Source organism: Pongo abelii, chromosome 14 (genome assembly GCF_028885655.2).
Source record: "Pongo abelii isolate AG06213 chromosome 14, NHGRI_mPonAbe1-v2.0_pri, whole genome shotgun sequence".
In the NCBI taxonomy this organism is placed as follows: Eukaryota; Metazoa; Chordata; class Mammalia; order Primates; family Hominidae; genus Pongo; species Pongo abelii.
In genome coordinates, this window is record NC_071999.2 from 47,932,314 (window position 1) to 47,946,961 (window position 14,648).

Here is a 14,648-nt window from a genome sequence, read left to right on the forward strand (position 1 = left end):
CTCAGCCTCCCAAGTAGCCAGGACTACAGGCACGTGCTACCACACCTGACTCATGCTCATTGTTGAATAAATGAAAGCTCCTTTCCTAATGTGAAGTATTATCAACCCATTGATATTTTTGCCACTGTAATAATAAAATCTATATTTGTATTTCTCTAATAATTAGTGAAGCTGAATATTTTGATTCCTATTTCCTCTTTTAACTGCTTGTTCAAGTAATTTGCCAATTTTTGAGTTGTTATTTTCTTATTATCCTATAAACATTCTTTGTGAAATTAAGCCTTTATCCATTATGTTTGATGCAAATATTTTTTCCTAGATTATTATTTACTTAAAATGTTCTTCATTATATCTTCTATCACATATTTTGAAATTTTTATGTACTTAAATCTATGGTCTCTCTTTATGGCTTCTGAGATTTGTATATTGCTTAAAAAGGAGTTTCTACCCCTAAGTATAAAATCATCTTTCATTACATTTTTATTGTGCTGATTCAATACAGATTGTCAAATTGTCTGTTCTTTTGACATTGGTTTGAAAGAAATACTTTCATTCATAGTTAAAGTCCTAAATACTGAATTTTTATATAAACATGGGTCTACTTTAGATTCTCTATAGCATTCAATGAATCAATTCATAGATTGATTACAATGCCAATAACAGTTTGTTATTCCAACCAGTTTTAAAGTTTTTAGTCTTTTATCTCAAAGTAATTTCAGTTTTGGTTTTAATTTTTCCCCAATAGTCATTTTTAAAGATAGTTTAAATTTTTTAATTAAAAAATTAGCTGGGCCTAGTGGTGCACACGTGTAGTCCCCCTACTTGGGAGGCTGAGGTGGGAGGATTGCTCAAGCCCAGGAGGTCAAGGCTATAGCAAACCATGGTCATGCCACTATACTCTAGCCTGAATGACAGAGCAAGACACTGGAAAAAAAAAAAAAAAAAAAAAAAAAAAACAGAAGACAAAAATTTTAAGTAAATAGACTTTATAATTTCACATTGCTCAGGGACTGTGGCTTTCTAGGATTTGGGGTTTTTTTGGAGGTTACCAAGAGTCTTTGAGGACTTGAACATGGCCAATTTTTTTTTTTTTTTTTTTTTTTTTTTTTTTTTTTTTTTTTTTTATACTTTTTTTTTTTTTTCTTTTATTATTATTATTATTATTATACTTTAGGTTTTATGGTACATGTGCGCAATGTGCAGGTAAGTTACATATGTATACATGTGCCATGCAGGTGCGCTGCACCCACCAACTCGTCATCTCGCGTTAGGTATATCTCCCAATGCTATCCCTCCCCCCTCCCCCCACCCCACAACAGTCCCCAGAGTGTGATGTTCCCCTTCCTGTGTCCATGTGTTCTCATTGTTCAATTCCCACCTATGAGTGAGAATATGCGGTGTTTGGTTTTTTGTTCTTGCGATAGTTTACTGAGAATGATGATTTCCAATTTCATCCATGTCCCTACAAAGGACGTGAACTCATCATTTTTTATGGCTGCATAGTATTCCATGGTGTATATGTGCCACATTTTCTTAATCCAGTCTATCATTGTTGGACATTTGGGTTGGTTCCAAGTCTTTGCTATTGTGAATAATGCGGCAATAAACATACGTGTGCATGTGTCTTTATAGCAGCATGATTTATAGTCCTTTGGGTATATACCCAGTAATGGGATGGCTGGGTCGAATGGAATTTGTAGTTCTAGATCCCTGAGGAATCGCCACACTGACTTCCACAAGGGTTGAACTAGTTTACAGTCCCACCAACAGTGTAAAAGTGTTCCTATTTCTCCACATCCTCTCCAGCACCTGTTGTTTCCTGACTTTTTAATGATTGCCATTCTAACTGGTGTGAGATGGTATCTCATTGTGGTTTTGATTTGCATTTCTCTGATGGCCAGTGATGGTGAGCATTTTTTCATGTGTTTTTTGGCTGCATAAATGTCTTCTTTTGAGAAGTGTCTGTTCATGTCCTTCGCCCACTTTTTGATGGGGTTGTTTGTTTTTTTCTTGTAAATTTGTTGGAGTTCATTGTAGATTCTGGATATTAGCCCTTTGTCAGATGAGTAGGTTGCAAAAATTTTCTCCCATTTTGTAGGTTGCCTGTTCACTCTGATGGTAGTTTCTTTTGCTGTGCAGAAGCTCTTGAGTTTAATTAGATCCCATTTGTCAATTTTGGCTTTTGTTGCCATTGCTTTTGGTGTTTTAGACATGAAGTCCTTGCCCATGCCTATGTCCTGAATGGTAATGCCTAGGTTTTCTTCTAGGGTTTTTATGGTTTTAGGTCTAACATTTAAGTCTTTAATCCATCTTGAATTGATTTTTGTATAAGGTGTAAGGAAGGGATCCAGTTTCAGCTTTCTACATATGGCTAGCCAGTTTTCCCAGCACCATTTATTAAATAGGGAATCCTTTCCCCATTTCTTGTTTTTGTCAGGTTTGTCAAAGATCAGATACTTGTAGATATGTGGCATTATTTCTGACGGCTCTGTTCTGTTCCATTGATCTATATCTCTGTTTTGGTACCAGTACCATGCTGTTTTAGTTACTGTAGCCTTGTAGTATAGTTTGAAGTCAGGTAGTGTGATGCCTCCAGCTTTGTTCTTTTGGCTTAGGATTGACTTGGCGATGCGGGCTCTTTTTTGGTTCCATATGAACTTTAGAGTAGTTTTTTCCAATTCTGTGAAGAAAGTCATTGGTAGCTTGATGGGGATGGCATTGAATCTGTAAATTACCTTGGGAAGGATGGCCATTTTCATGATATTGATTCTTCCTACCCATGAGCATGGAATGTTCTTCCATTTGTTTGTATCCTCTTTTATTTCCTTGAGCAGTGGTTTGTAGTTCTCCTTGAAGAGGTCTTTCACATCCCTTGTAAGTTGGATTCCTAGGTATTTTATTCTCTTTGAAGCAATTGTGAATGGGAGTTCACTCATGATTTGGCTCTCTGTTTGTCTGTTATTGATGTATAAGAATGCTTGTGATTTTTGCACATTGATTTTGTATCCTGAGACTTTGCTGAAGTTGCTTATCAGCTTAAGGAGATTTTGGGCTGAGACAATGGGGTTTTCTAGATATACTATCATGTCATCTGCAAACAGGGACAATTTGACTTCCTCTTTTCCTAATTGAATACCCTTGATTTCCTTCTCCTGCCTAATTGCCCTGGCCAGAACTTCCAACACTATGTTGAATAGAAGTGGCGAGAGAGGGCATCCCTGTCTTGTGCCAGTTTTCAAAGGGAATGCTTCCAGTTTTTGCCCATTCAGTATGATATTGGCTGTGGGTTTGTCATAAATAGCTCTTATTATTTTGAGATACGTCCCATCAATTCCTAATTTATTGAGAGTTTTTAGCATGAAGGGTTGTTGAATTTTGTCAAAGGCCTTTTCTGCATCTATTGAGATAATCATGTGGTTTTTGTCTTTGGTTCTGTTTATATGCTGGATTACATTTATTGATTTGCGTATATTGAACCAGCCTTGCATCCCAGGGATGAAGCCCACTTGATCATGGTGGATAAGCTTTTTGATGTGCTGCTGGATTCTGTTTGCCAGTATTTTATTGAGGATTTTTGCATCAATGTTCATCAAGGATATTGGTCTAAAATTCTCTTTTTTTGTTGTGTCTCTGCCAGGCTTTGGTATCAGGATGATGCTGGAACATGGCCAATTTTGTAGTAGATTTTAGTCAGTCTTTTTAAAGTCAGTATTTATAAAGAATATGTGTTTTCATATATTGGGTACAACATTTTATGTCTATACAATTATGCTTAGCATTGTTATTCAAATCCTTCTTTCCTTACAGAGTTTTTTGGTTCACTTGGTCTGTTAATTTCTATGGAGAATTAGTTAAATAAAAGGAAAATTTGGCAAATCCATAGTCTATATTAGAGACAAATAGTTTTTGTCATATGTATTTCAAATCTATTTTGATAAAGATTTGTGACTAACATTTTCCTTTGGATTATATATTTTATCTACATGAATATCTTTTATCGTGTTGAATGTTTTTCACCTTGAATTCAATTTGTCTCACACTAATATTGCTTCTTTTGTTAACATTTACGTGTATAACTTTGTTTTCAACTCTTGATTTATAGATATCCTTTGTAATCAAATATAGCTAGATTTGTATTTTTTTAGGCAATCCAAGAGCTTTTATTCTAATAAGATAATTTAGCCTGTATACCTTTTTTGTGAATGCTGACTTATTGGACTTAATATTTTGCTTTTTTGTTACTTTTTATTGAAAAATTCCACCTTTTTTTCTGCCTTTTATTGTAAAGGCAGAAATTGATGATCAAATTTTTATTTGTTGTATTATACTTCTATGTTTTTGTGTTATTTATCCGAATTTGTACATATAGTTAGCACATAATTAAACATATGATAAGCACATTTTTTTTCTATGAATCTCTGGAATTGATATCAATAACCAACATTCACTCATACAACAAAGGAAAAAAACTTACTGTAGTTCATATCCCTGTCTCTTCCTTGTGCCTCTTCTAGTGCTAAAATCCTCCATGATTTTAATTAGATCCTGTTGATTCTTATTTAAACAGAAAAACAAGCATATATTTGACCACAAATGTCACTGTCTTCTTTGTTCACAATTGTTCTGGTATCTATGCCTTCCTCTTTCTTGGATTTATTATTTGTTCGACTAGAGTTCATTTTCATGTAATTTTTAAAATAAGGCTCTTAGAGCTCACATAGGAGTGATGAAGTTGGCTATGCAGATGGCTTGTCTCCAGGATGGGGACCACATATTCCCCCAGGTATAGCATGTTTACCAGGAGCACTTTCTGGGCCCCAGGGCCTTCTCAGTGAATCTTATGCATCAACAAGAGGTTCGCAGGCTCTATCGTTGGGGGTAAAGGCTGGAGTTGGCTGCTCACTTTCCCTCACTTCTTCCTCTGCCGTCCTTGTTGGAGTTACACTGTATTCAGCGTCTCTTTCCAAACACTATCCTAGATTTCTTATGTGGATTGTATCAATTAATCTTCTTCTGAATTAGCAGCTATTGTTACCCCCTACCCCAGGCTATATGTGAGGAAACGAGGCCCCAAGAGGTTAAATAATGTTCTATTAATGAGGAAAAATGTTATAATTTAAACTCAGGCAGTCTAACCCCCAGATCCCCTGCCCTCCCAAAAGGAGAACATGGATGGTACTAGGTTCCAGTGATAAGAAAACCAAGTGAGACTATTTTGTAAAAAAGGAACTAGTCAACTTTTATTTTTTACCAATTATTAATTGTGTACAGAGAAAGACAAAAACCGGCCTGGCCAACCCACAGAATGGGAGAAAATTGTTGCAATCTATCCACCTGACAAAGGGCTAATAACCAGAATCTACAAAGAATTTAAACAAATTTACAAGGAAAAAAAACCATCAAAAAGTGGGCAAAGCATATGAAGAGACACTTCTCAAAAGAAGACATTTATGCAGCCAACAAACATATGAAAAAAAGCTCACTATCACTGGTCATTAGAGAAATGCAAATCAAAATCACAATGAGATACCATCTCATGCCAGTTAGAATGGCAATCAATAAAAAGTCAGGAAAAAACAGTTACTGGAGAGGATGTGGAGAAATAGGAACACTTTTACACTGTTGGTGCGAGTGTAAATTAGTTCAACCATTGTGTCAAGACAGTGTGGCAATTCCTCAAGGATCTAGAAACAGGAATATCATTTGACCCAGCAATCCCATTACCGGGTATATACCCAAAGGATTATAAATCATTCTACTATACAGACACACGCGCACATATATTTATTGCAGCATTGTTCACAATAGAAAAGACTTGGAACCAACCCAAATGCCCATCAATGTTGGGCTGGATAAAGAAAATGTGGCACATATACACCACGGAATACTATGCAGACATAAAAAAGGATGAGTTCATGTCCTTTGCAGAGACATGGATGAAGCTGGAAACCATCATTCTCAGAAAACTAACAGAGGAACAGAAAACCAAACACCGCATGTTCTCATGTAAGTGGAAGTTGAACAAGGAGAACACATGGACACAGGGAGGGGAACATCACACACCAGGGCCTGTAACAGGGTGGGGGGCTAGGGGAGGGGTAGCATTAGGAGAAATACCTAATATAGATGATGAATTGATGGGTGCAGCAAACCACCATGGCACGTGTATACCTATGTAACAAACCTGTGTGTTCTTCACATGTATCCCAGAAATTAAAGTATGATAAAAAATAAAAATAAAAAACTGGCCTGGCACTCACAGCTAGGCCTTGGTGTTCTCCTGTTGAAAGTAACCAATGTCACATAATGTCAACATCAGAAGAGGTCACTGTGACTATAATAGCTCATGACAAAAACAAGATCACTCTACAACACGTCTGAACACAGAAAAATACACGGACCTTGTACAAACTACAAGAGTGACCAAAGATCCCAAAATTATGGCTAATATGAGTGATTGCTGCTTCTTTATCAATTACAGCATGAGTCTCACTCTGGTCTTCCTTCCTTCTAGATAGAATTGATTAAGACACCTCATCATAGACCTACCCCTGCTTCCTGATAAGATCCAATTCAGAGCAAAGCTCTGCTACCTTAAACCTTCCCCTAAATCACCTACGTATTAGTCCATTCTCACACTGCTAATAAAGACATACCCAAGACTGGGTAACTTATAAAGAAAAAGAGGTTTAAATTGACTCACAGTTCCACATGGCTGGGGAGGCCTCACAATCATGGCGAAAAGTGAAGGAGGAGCAAAGACACATCTTACACGGCAGCAGGCAAGAAACAGTGGGTGCAGGGGAACCGCCCTTTATAAAACCACCAGATCTCATGAGATGTATTCAGTATCACAAGAACAGCAACAGGAAAGACCCACCCCCACGATTCAATTACCTCCGGCCAGGTCCCTCCCACAACACATGGGAATTATGGGAGCGACAATTCAAGATGAGATTTGGATGGGGACACAGCAAAACCACATCAACCTGACACAGACCCAAATGCTATAAGTCCTTTCTGACATCTAAGATGGCCCATGGTTCCCCATGGTGTGGCTAAGGAGTCTGGAATTCATTTTATAGGCAGTAGGAATAGGAGATAATCAAATCTGTTTGACCAGTAGAGTGACATGACTAAAGCTATGTTTTAGAAAACTAAACTTGACAAAACATGTAAGACAATGAAGAGACTGGTTGCAAAGATAGTAACAAACTCATTGCAGTAGTCCAGGGGGTGACAAGGAATCACAAAAGACACAGGCCATGATTCAAGTGGCATGAGATAATACTGACATCAGGGCAGTGGCAGTGGGAATGAAAATGAGGTAACATACACTAGGATATCTGCAGGGAGAATTGATAGTGGGTAGAGATTGTGATATGGTTTTAACCATCAACATAATTTTACATTCAATAGGTAGGAATTCCTCTGACCAGATTTTTCATAAGCTGTTCAGTCTTATTCTGAACAAAATAGATATGAGATTTTTGTATCTATAAGTTCACTTTATTAGCATAAGATAGAAAGTTATGAATAGGATGACTTTCTATTCACCTTACCTGGATTATAAAATTCAAGGCTGGATTTAAGCCTACCATATGGATAAGGGATCAACTGAGCCCTTAAGTGTCTTTCAGAAGCTCCCATGAAGGGCATTAGAAGTTTTGTGAGCATATTGGAAGGCAAACTTGGTGCCTACGTGTGCATATTCAGCTGACTTGCCTGGATTCTCAGCTCTAGGAGACTAAAATAGATGAAGATGTGCTCCCATAGGAACTAATCACACTATTATTCAAATGGAAGTAAAAAAGATGCATGGTTTCAACGGCAAAAATGAAGAAAACTTTCCAATATTACAATCAACAGGCTGAGCTCAAGGTGGTGCAAGGCAATTTAGAAATAGGAAGACCCTATTTTGGAATGAGCTTGGTTCCAAGAGCTTTTCCAACTGAGGTTTTTAGAACTGAGCCCCTTCTCCGCTAGAAACAATGTTGGAAATTGTACCTAGGAATAGAGTACAGCCAGGAGAGGTCACAATAGCCCACCTACCCTACAGTAAGTTTAATTACAGTACTAATCCATGTTGGGCCTGGGAAGAGGAGGTCATTCATATATGCTGATCCCAGAGAAAGCAGACACATTTCCTCAGCTTTACTTTTGCCTATTCTAGCAAAATCGAGATATTGGTAGGAAGAAATAGAAGTCAACGGCCCAAGTCTTTCTCTCTGAGCTGTCTGTCCCACCCTCTCCAATAGTCCTCTCCACAGGTAGCCTGTGTTTCTACAGTGCTCACCACCCCTATGTACTTTGAAGGTCAAGAATATCTGAACACCTCCTCCTGTCAGAACAGCAGCGGCATTAGCATCTCATAGGAGCACAAACCCTATTGTGAACTGCACATGTGAAGGATCTGGGTTACATGCTCCTTATGAGAATCCAACTAATGCCTGATGATCTAAGGTGGAACGGTTTCATCCCAAAACCATCCCCCTTGCCCCATTCATGGAAAAATTGCCTTCCACAAAGCCAGTTCCCTGTGCCAAAAAGGTTGGGGACCACTGCTTATATACACTATAAACACAGATAAGTAAAACACTACTCACAGATGTAAGGGACAATGGTTACTCTTGCCTCACTACAGGCACACGGGCATAGAGCTCTTTCCACTTCTCCCTCCTCCCTCCTCCCCTGAAACACAATGTTGTATTACTCGAGGTGGTTTGGCCAGTCCCCACTAAAAACAACATTTCATATAAATTTCAACAAAAACATATTCACAAAATGTGTTATTTTACTACCTGTACTTTTAACACATATCAGACACTTCAGAACATCTAGAAGAAAGCCCAGACATTTCAAAAAAAAAAGTACTTAGTATTGCCAACCATGTATATACAGTAGTAAGGAATAAAATACACACACAAAGCGATGGTTAAAATATGAAAATGTCTCCTAAATATGATCAGTCTAGCATGGAGCCTTCTTCTCCTCCTTCTCAGGTCTTCCACCCCAAGTCCTCTTATCCACTGACCAAATGTGGACATGTCATCCCTGATGTCACTTCCAGAGGTGGTCTCACAAATCCATTTCAAAAAGTCATCCCAGAAGACATTTTATATTATTTTTTTAAGAAGTGAACATTTACAAGATCTGTGATTTTATGACTCTTTTATCATAATTTGGCAAAACCTCTTTACATCTAGAAGGGCTAGATGTAGCAAGCGTTCTTTTAAAACTTTGGGGAGGTCAGTTGAGAGCAGTTTTTCCTATGACGTACACAGGTCTTCTACATAGGGCCAGTACATCTTTTCCAAAGACCAGTGGGCCTTTCCGTTGCCCAAATGTGGCTTATCTCCTACTGTTTCTCTTCTGATATGAAGGTATGGTAGATGGGAGGTCAACCCCGCCTGGTGGCTTCTAGCAGTTTCATCCGTCAGGGCTCTGCTCACCTTCTGGATCGTTAAGGCCTAGGTCCGTTGTCATCAATAACAAGGCAGGCCTCACCCAACTGGGACAGAGTGGTCACCCCAGGTCCCGGTCCTGCAGGGTTTCAGGGCTACAGAGGTGGCAGAGTTGGGTCCGTCTGCAGACCCGCCTTCCAGGCCTCATCCCACAGCGCTTTCCACGGTGTTTCCGCAGCTGCCAGGCTTCCCACCCTGCACACCGGCGCCACCCAAAACGGCTGCATCCTGAAGGCGTCATCTAGGCCAGGCAGGGTTAGGCCGGGAGGCCCAGCAGCCAGCTGGGTCTGGGCTCAGAGAGGCGGCTGCCTGATGGTCAAAGAGGTGGAGTGGAGACAGGGGTCCTCCTCTGCATCAAGGCCTGGGCCCTGCCGGTGCACAGCCATGGCAAGGGCTCCAGGTGCCTGCAGGACAGAGACTTGCTTGTCCTTGGACCCCAGCTTTCCTGGGAGGGCCATAGGGGAAGTGGTCATGCTTTGCTTCTCACCAAGCTCTCTGCAGGAACTCCAGAGTGGCTTGTTTTTTTTGTTGTTTGTTTTTTGTGTTTTTGTTTTTTTCGGTGAGACAAGGTCTCGTTCTGTTGCTCAGGCTAGAGTACAGTGGTGGCATGACCATAGCTCACTGTGACCTCAAATTCCTGGGCTCAAGAGATCCTCCCACCTCAGCTTCCCAAGGAGCTGGGACTACAGGCATGCACCACCACCCCCAGCAAATTTTTGTATTTTTTGTAGAGATGAGGCCTCCCTATGTTGCCCAAGCTGGTCTGGAACTGCTGACCTCAGGTAATCCACCCACCTTGGCCTGCCAAAGTGCTGGGATTACAGGCGTGAGCCACAGCACCCAGCCTCATAGCAGCTTCTTATTGCTTTATTTGATTAAAAGAACAAAGCACTTTGTATTTTAAAACCATATGAATATATAATCTGTTACATTTAATGTGTAAACAAGAGATAAAATCCCAAGCCCCCCAACAGACTTAACAGATTCCCTTGTAGCCAAGTGGATTCCAGAAAGAAAAACTAAATTCCAAATTCTAAATGCCCCCTCCCTTTTGGAGTTTAGGCACAACTAACCAGCACATTAAAATAGACGTCATAGACTGCCCTAACAGACTCTTTGTGGCAATAAGATAACAAATTCCAACCTGACTCCAGTACAGCATCACATGACAGACAGCAGACCCTGAAGGAAATAAAAATTTTTTACCCCAAAATATATTTCTTTGGCATATTTTGAAATGGCCCTGTAAAGCTGTCTTTTGTGGGGGAAATTTGCGTATGTAGAGACACTCTTACCCCTTCCAGGTCTTCCCCAGATCAAGGAGAGATAAGTGAGAATCTGTTATTTTTAAGGGTTGAAAAGAGAGGCTTTGGGCCAGGCACGTGGCTCATGCCTGTAATCCCAGCACTTTGGGAGACCGAGGCAGGTGGATCACATGAGGTCAGCAGTTCAAGAACAGCCTGGCCAATATGGTGAAACCCCATCTCTACTAAAAATACAAAACATTAGCTGGGCGTGGTGGTGCATGCCTATAGCCCCAGCTACTGGGGAGGCTGAGGCGGGAGAAATTGCCTGAACCCAGGAGGCAGAAGCTGCAGTGAGCTGAGATTGAGCCACTGCACTCCAGCCTGGGCAACAGAACGAGACTCTGTCAAAAAAAAAAAAAAAAAAAAAAAAGAGAGGCTTTTCTTTTTTGGTCATCAAGTAGTTATTAGACATGAATTTTAAATTGTTAATGTTTAAAATGTAGCCAATTCTTATATCTCTAGAAAATTCTTAAAAGAACACTTTTTCCTAATACTCACATACAAAATGAATCTGTCCTGCTTCACTCACATTGCTACCCCAGCTGAAATTCAAACCTGTTTTAACACTCATCCAAAAAAAAGCAATTGGAAAGATGACTACACCCCACCCCCACCACCAACAAATTACCAATTAAAATTTAAAATGCTGAGATTTATTTTACCCAATGTTTTAAAGAATCTAAATCATAAAATCCTATGATCGTTATTTAAAAAAGGCTTATCAACTGTTACTTCACATCTTCCATCTAATAGAAAAGTCCACCCAAAAGTATCACACATGAATTTTTATAAGTAGTAAATAATTACAGACACTAAAAATAACCTTGAAACTTAGACCAAGGCTAACTGCCAATTTCTAACCTCTGTTTTCAGACTCAAGAATCCTAAAACTAATTCTAAATTGTGAAATTGGAGTCTGTCCCCAGCCAGAGTAGCAGACTTAATGCACCATTAATCTGTTCTGCTCTCAGCCACTCATTGAAACAGTCACAGCCATTCGATTTTTAGGGAAAAGACAGTACTGCAAAAGTACATTCCAGAGGTCTTTTCATAAAAACCATCCTGTGTGCTCCATCTGCATGTGCAATCTGCTTGTGTATTTTCAGCCAGCTTGCACGGGCAGATTAATGCGTACAATTAGAAAGCAACCTCACAGGCATTCGATAAACTGCCTTCATTATTACACTCAGGAGAGTCCCTTTGGATGTCAGTAAAAGCCTAGTTTTCTGCCTGTTAGCTAAATAATTGACAACACTAAAAATAATCAGAAGCAAATGAACGAAGTCAAGAACAAGGTGTTAAGAAAGAGCACATTAAGATTCTCATGGTGGTGCGCCAGGTTGCTATCATGAGCTTTTTCTCCACCAACTTGGATTTATAGTCTGCTCAAGTCCATGGTTGCCCTCTCTACAGAAAAAAAATACCATTCCTGGTTTGCTGTGTGAATCACACATTGCAGCATGGCGAAACTAGCAAAGTACTGACTGGTTTGAAAGAATTTCTTATGTATGTTTCTATTTTGTGTTCCTTCATTTGACAGTTTCAGGAGAATCTAATTTGGGAGGTGGGGATAGGCAGTCTGGTTGGTCTGGCAAAACCTTTGTGCTGTTAAAAATCCAAAGAGGTGGCTGGGTGCGGTGGCTCACACTTGTAATCCCAGCGCTTTGGGAGGCCGAGGTGGGTAGATCACTGGAGGTCAGGAGTTTGAGACTACCCTGGCCAATGTGGTGAAACCCTATCTGTAATAAAAATATAAAAATTCACCGGGTGTGGTGGCATGCACCTGTAATCCCAGCTACTTGGGAGGCTGAGGCTGGAGAATTGCTTGAACCCAGGAGGCGGAGGTTGCAGTGAGCCGAGATCAAGCCATTGCACTCCAGCCTGAGCAACAGAGCAAGACTCCGTCTCAAAAAAAAAAAAAAAAAAAAATCCAAAGAGCTTTCCTAGACATTTTTTCCACCATAAACTGATTCTAAGGAGGTATGACAAAGACTTGTCATATAGAGGATCCATCTTTTCTAAATCTCTTTTATATTTCTAACTACATAATTACTGCTTATTTCATGAGTTATTGGTCTTTTAATTTCAAAAGTAATTCAAAACACAATACTCTTTCAAAGAAGAACCTCACACATATATCTCTTCTTGTGTTTCTCAATAGGCTTTAAAAATCAATTTGAGATACTTCTCAATTTTAGCCAAACTCTGTTTTTCCTGGTTAACTGGGACTTTTACAATAAGCAGAAGAAAGAGCAAGAGTGAAATGCGCATGTAATTGAATTCAGCTCCACTGATAGCAGGCCAGGTGGCTGAGGGCAAACTTTTTTTTTCTTTACAGAGAAAGGGTGATTGATCTTCTGTATTTAGGAAAACACAAACTCAAGAAACTAGAACTATAAAAGAAAGGAGGTTGGACGCACAACTTCTAATGTCTTTTAAAACTTCAAGAATCTCTTATCCTTTACTTTGCCATATTTAGAACTCTCCAGAGAATGAACCCATTCAACTACCCAGCCCTGTGCCCAAGGCCCCTCACTGTTAAGTAGGTCTTCCCTCTTCCAATGTAAAACTAGTATGCCACAGGACAATGACATTTGTTCTCATTTGTGACTCTAGGCTGCTAAAGTTGAGAGGTGAAGCCAGCTGGACTTCTGGGTCAGGTGGGGACTTGGAGAACTTTTCTTACAAGAGGATTGTGAAATGCACCAATCAGCACTCTGTAGCTAGGACTGTAAAACGCACCAATCAGTGCTCTGTGGCTAGCTAGAGGTTTGTAAAATGCACCAATCAGTGCTCTGTGACTAGCTAGAGGTTTGTAAAAGGGACCAATCAGCACTCTGTAAAATGGACCAATCAACGGGATGTGGGCGGATACAAATAAGGGAATAAAAGCTGGCCACCCCAGCCAGCGGCGGCAACCTGTTTGGGTCCGCCTCCATGCTGTGAAAGCTTTGTTCTTTCGCTCTCCACAATAAATCTTGCTGCTGCTCACTCTTTGGGTCTGTGCCACCTTTTAGAGCTGTAACGCTCACCACAAAGGTCCACAGCTTCATTCTTGAAGTGAGCGAGTCCAAGAACCCAGCAGAAGGAACCAACTCTGGACACAAAGCCACCAGCCCAGCCCCTAATCTCTCTCAACTCTTCAGGCTGAACCTCGAAATAAATTCTCATTCATTCTCTACCCATGAAAGGAGAGGCAATGATACATTCACAGCCTTCATCTAGTGCCTCCCTCCCACCATATCTCTGCAAGACAGACAGTTTTTCCTGGTACTTAGCTCCTTAGCTTCCCACCAGCTCCTCACTCAAATGCCTTCTTTAGAAGAAGAGTGGGGAGAGACAGGCTAAGAATTCTGTGATGAAAATGAGAGTGATGCTCCTTTTAGCTAAGGAGGATGACATCCCTTATCAACACTTTCATCCTACCCCATCCCATCTCCCATCTATTTTCTGGCATGGGTAGCAGGAACACAGTACCTAACTTGCTAACGAGCAAAGCAGAGGGTTGAGAAATGTTTCTTCCATTCCTGCCTCTGAATCTTAAAGCAAGAAGGAGCTGCTTATGATAGAGGCAGGATAATTTTAGTGGCATGAGAAATCAGAAGATACTGTGCTTAGAGGGGGAATATGTTGGAGGGTGTCACAAATATGCTCACCCCAACATTGGAGTGATCTTAAATTCTGCAAACAAGGAACAACAATGGAGCGAGAGAACAGGCGGCAGGCAGTGAATATTTCATATGAAAGTGGAGGGCCCATTACTGGTTCTGGTGGGACCAGAAATTTGTGTACAGCCTCCATAAAATAAAAGTTATATGATCCTATTCAACAAGGACCTTTGTAAGAAGGATCGTTTCAAGTGCCTGTAATAGTCAGG

The 14,648-nt window shown here is 40.1% G+C and overlaps 1 protein-coding gene across 7 annotated transcripts in view; it reads right to left on the reverse strand.

The window, feature by feature from the left end:
• The window catches only part of EPSTI1 (epithelial stromal interaction 1), a 105,143-nt gene that overhangs the window by 53,950 nt on the left and 36,545 nt on the right, over nucleotides 1-14,648 (reverse strand). The gene's annotated exons all lie outside the window — the stretch shown is intronic.